This window comes from Schistocerca serialis, unplaced genomic scaffold, assembly GCF_023864345.2.
Source record: "Schistocerca serialis cubense isolate TAMUIC-IGC-003099 unplaced genomic scaffold, iqSchSeri2.2 HiC_scaffold_1113, whole genome shotgun sequence".
Lineage (NCBI taxonomy): Eukaryota > Metazoa > Arthropoda > Insecta > Orthoptera > Acrididae > Schistocerca > Schistocerca serialis.
This window is the reverse complement of record NW_026047308.1, coordinates 47,501-52,500: the sequence shown is the minus strand read 5'-3', so window position 1 is coordinate 52,500 and position 5,000 is coordinate 47,501. Positions and strand designations below refer to the sequence as shown.

General features: G+C 53.4%; 1 non-coding gene across 1 annotated transcript in view; it reads right to left on the bottom strand.

The window, feature by feature from the left end:
- LOC126431828 (small subunit ribosomal RNA) overlaps window positions 1-1,695 on the bottom strand; it is a 1,909-nt gene extending 214 nt beyond the window's left edge. The window contains exon 1 of the ribosomal RNA XR_007577784.1: window positions 1-1,695. This exon is cut by the window's left edge and continues 214 nt beyond it. This is a non-coding gene — a ribosomal RNA (small subunit ribosomal RNA).
- Between the last annotated feature and the right edge of the window lie 3,305 nt (window positions 1,696-5,000).

The window sequence follows — 5,000 nt, the reverse complement described above, 5'->3', positions numbered from 1 at the left end:
GCTTACTGGGAATTCCTCGTTCATGGGGAACAATTGCAAGCCCCAATTCCTAGCACGAAGGAGGTTCAGCGGGTTACCCCGACCTTTCGGCCTAGGAAGACACGCTGATTCCTTCAGTGTAGCGCGCGTGCGGCCCAGAACATCTAAGGGCATCACAGACCTGTTATTGCTCAATCTCGTGCGGCTAGAAGCCGCCTGTCCCTCTAAGAAGAAAAGTAATCGCTGACAGCACGAAGGATGTCACGCGACTAGTTAGCAGGCTAGAGTCTCGTTCGTTATCGGAATTAACCAGACAAATCGCTCCACCAACTAAGAACGGCCATGCACCACCACCCACCGAATCAAGAAAGAGCTATCAATCTGTCAATCCTTCCGGTGTCCGGGCCTGGTGAGGTTTCCCGTGTTGAGTCAAATTAAGCCGCAGGCTCCACTCCTGGTGGTGCCCTTCCGTCAATTCCTTTAAGTTTCAGCTTTGCAACCATACTTCCCCCGGAACCCAAAAGCTTTGGTTTCCCGGAGGCTGCCCGCCGAGTCATCGGAGGAACTGCGGCGGATCGCTGGCTGGCATCGTTTATGGTTAGAACTAGGGCGGTATCTGATCGCCTTCGAACCTCTAACTTTCGTTCTTGATTAATGAAAACATACTTGGCAAATGCTTTCGCTTCTGTTCGTCTTGCGACGATCCAAGAATTTCACCTCTAACGTCGCAATACGAATGCCCCCGCCTGTCCCTATTAATCATTACCTCGGGTTCCGAAAACCAACAAAATAGAACCGAGGTCCTATTCCATTATTCCATGCACACAGTATTCAGGCGGGCTTGCCTGCTTTAAGCACTCTAATTTGTTCAAAGTAAACGTGCCGGCCCACCGAGACACTCAATAAAGAGCACCCTGGTAGGATTTCAACGGGGTCCGCCTCGGGACGCACGAGCACGCACGAGGCGGTCGCACGCCTTCGGCTCGCCCCACCGGCAGGACGTCCCACGATACATGCCAGTTAAACACCGACGGGCGGTGAACCAACAGCGTGGGACACAAATCCAACTACGAGCTTTTTAACCGCAACAACTTTAATATACGCTATTGGAGCTGGAATTACCGCGGCTGCTGGCACCAGACTTGCCCTCCAATAGATACTCGTTAAAGGATTTAAAGTGTACTCATTCCGATTACAGGGCCTCGGATGAGTCCCGTATCGTTATTTTTCGTCACTACCTCCCCGTGCCGGGAGTGGGTAATTTGCGCGCCTGCTGCCTTCCTTGGATGTGGTAGCCGTTTCTCAGGCTCCCTCTCCGGAATCGAACCCTGATTCCCCGTTACCCGTTACAACCATGGTAGGCGCAGAACCTACCATCGACAGTTGATAAGGCAGACATTTGAAAGATGCGTCGCCGGTACGAGGACCGTGCGATCAGCCCTAAGTTATTCAGAGTCACCAAGGCAAACGGACCGGACGAGCCGACCGATTGGTTTTGATCTAATAAAAGCGTCCCTTCCATCTCTGGTCGGGACTCTGTTTGCATGTATTAGCTCTAGAATTACCACAGTTATCCAAGTAACGTGGGTACGATCTAAGGAACCATAACTGATTTAATGAGCCATTCGCGGTTTCACCTTAATGCGGCTTGTACTGAGACATGCATGGCTTAATCTTTGAGACAAGCATATGACTACTGGCAGGATCAACCAGGGAGCTGCGTCAACTAGAGCTGAGCAGCCGGCCGCCCGGGAGTGTGTCCCGGGGGCCCGCGCGAACACGCAAGCGTCCGCTCAATTATTCTGCAAACAGGAGGAGGCTGAGCTCCCCTGCACAACACACCTCGAAACCCTCTCAGGTCCCGGCGGCGCGCAGCGCCGTCCTAAGTACTTGGTCGGGTTCGAGAGAGGCGCAATCGCCCGGAGTTAGGCGAGTAGACGCTTTAGGTGCGACCACCCGTGCTCCCAACTGAGCTTGCCGCTGCCGACAGAGGCCCGGGAGCGTGCTGTCGTGGCATTGCCGGCGGGAGACAACACGCGCCACCTACGGTGACCGGCAGCTCCAACGCCAGCGCCACAGAAGGACAAAAGCCCTACTTGGGTGCCGAAGCGAACTCTCCCAGCACAGCGCACGCGCCAACACGTCCGCACAGCTGCGATACAAACCACCTGCGAGAACCGCTGGGGCGACCGAGCAGCAGACGGCGTCGCGGCGCCGAGCGCCGGGCGGCGGCGCATCCTCAGCGCACAAAGTCCTCAATCGGACCAGCACACTGCAGATGGCCACCGCGCTTCGCACCGGGCCCGCGAGGACCTACTTTGGCCGCAAGGCGCCGCGAGCAGGGGGCGCCGGCGCGCAGCTGCGCCGCCTGCCGCGTCCGTCGGCCGGCGCGCCTGCCACCGGCCGCCCCCACCAGCCGGCTGTAGCGCGTGCGCCCACGCACCGCGCTGCCAGCACGCCGGGCGGCCCCCCCTCACCGGCCGGGGACGGTCCCACCCAGCCACCGCCGCGTATCGCCTCACACCCAGATCCCCTTTCACGTTCGTGGGCATGGTGGGTCCCCTTTCACGTTCGTGGGCATGGTGGGTATCCCTGAAACAACCGGTTAATAGCTCGACCGATCGTCGCCAACACTGATTCACCTCTAGCGAGAACAACCGCACCACAACGGGTTACCGGTTGTTCATTTGCGTAACGTCACCAGCAAACGTACACGTCCATCGCCATTTGCAACGAGTATTGCATGCCTGTGTCAGGTGTCACAACACACTACGTCTGCCCACATAGACGCAACAACATGTGCACGCCTAGAGAACACGTGGAAGGTAGACCCCGTACGTATGCGGTGTCCATTGCGCGAACGACTGTCAGCCCGCCTCTGCAGCATGTCGCAGATGTGGAACGCGGTGCAACATGCTATCACGGTGTGTGAGAAGAGACGACTACGTCCGAATACACGCTCCACTACATCAACAGACTGCTCATGCTGATCGCCATCCAGGGCGTCCGTTCCTCCCACACGTCTGTATGGCGTACCACACTGCAATCCAGCTCTTATAGGGAGACGACACGTAGCTGCGTGCACAATATTTGGACTGTATGGTCCGCCGTTGCTAGGCGCTGTCGTCATACGGTCACATGGGCCACGATGTATCATTCAGTACATACGGAGCAATGTGCAGTACAGTTTGTGGGTTTTGCGTACATCGGCGGACAGGTGACAGGCCGTACCACAACGTAGGCTGAGTACGTCGGCATGCGAAGGGCATTGAACATGCAAACTTCTCACCGACCAGCTTGCGAAGGCAGGGGGGAAGGGGGGGGGGCATGTACGTCCTGCTGCTATCCACACTACAGTGTATAGCAGGAGCATGTGGAAAGTCAGCAACACCTGCAAGGTGTTTAACATGACGCGATACACAGGGGACCGGGCAGTGCGAGTAGCGAACTATATTGCGAGGGTTGCGGTTAGGCAACACTACACTACTTTAACGGGTTGCATAACAATTACAGAGCAGGTTCAGCGACAACGTGCGTCAGGTTAAGGCGCAATATAGTTTAGGTTACGGCGCACTTTAGGTTAGGTTAAGGCACATTATAGGTTAGGTTAAGGCACAACATGGGTTACGTTAAGGCACAACATGGGTTACGTTAAGGCACAACATGGGTTAGGTTAAGGCACAACATGGGTTAGGTTAAGGCACAACATGGGTTAGGTTAAGGCACAACATGGGTTAGGTTAAGGCACAACATGGGTTAGGTTAAGGCACAACATGGGTTAGGTTAAGGCACAACATGGGTTAGGTTAAGGCACAACATGGGTTAGGTTAAGGCACAACATGGGTTAGGTTAAGGCACAACATGGGTTAGGTTAAGGCACAACATGGGTTAGGTTAAGGCACAACATGGGTTAGGTTAAGGCACAACATGGGTTAGGTTAAGGCACAACATGGGTTAGGTTAAGGCACAACATGGGTTAGGTTAAGGCACAACATGGGTTAGGTTAAGGCACAACATGGGTTAGGTTAAGGCACAACATGGGTTAGGTTAAGGCACAACATGGGTTAGGTTAAGGCACAACATGGGTTAGGTTAAGGCACAACATGGGTTAGGTTAAGGCACAACATGGGTTAGGTTAAGGCACAACATGGGTTAGGTTAAGGCACAACATGGGTTAGGTTAAGGCACAACATGGGTTAGGTTAAGGCACAACATGGGTTAGGTTAAGGCACAACATGGGTTAGGTTAAGGCACAACATGGGTTAGGTTAAGGCACAACATGGGTTAGGTTAAGGCACAACATGGGTTAGGTTAAGGCACAACATGGGTTAGGTTAAGGCACAACATGGGTTAGGTTAAGGCACAACATGGGTTAGGTTAAGGCACAACATGGGTTAGGTTAAGGCACAACATGGGTTAGGTTAAGGCACAACATGGGTTAGGTTAAGGCACAACATGGGTTAGGTTAAGGCACAACATGGGTTAGGTTAAGGCACACCATGGGTTAGGTTAAGGCACACCATGGGTTAGGTTAAGGCACACCATGGGTTAGGTTAAGGCACAACATGGGTTAGGTTAAGGCACAACATGGGTTAGGTTAAGGCACAACATGGGTTAGGTTAAGGCACAACATGGGTTAGGTTAAGGCACAACATGGGTTAGGTTAAGGCACAACGTAGGTTAGGTTAAGGCACAACGTGGGTTAGGTTAAGGCACAACGTGGGTTAGGTTAAGGCACAACGTGGGTTAGGTTAAGGCACAACGTGGGTTAGGTTAAGGCACAACATGGGTTAGGTTAAGGCACAACATGGGTTAGGTTAAGGCACACCATGGGTTAGGTTAAGGCACAACATGGGTTAGGTTAAGGCACAACATGGGTTAGGTTAAGGCACAACATGGGTTAGGTTAAGGCACAACATGGGTTAGGTTAAGGCACAACATGGGTTAGGTTAAGGCACAACATGGGTTAGGTTAAGGCACAACATGGGTTAGGTTAAGGCACAACGTAGGTTAGGTTAAGG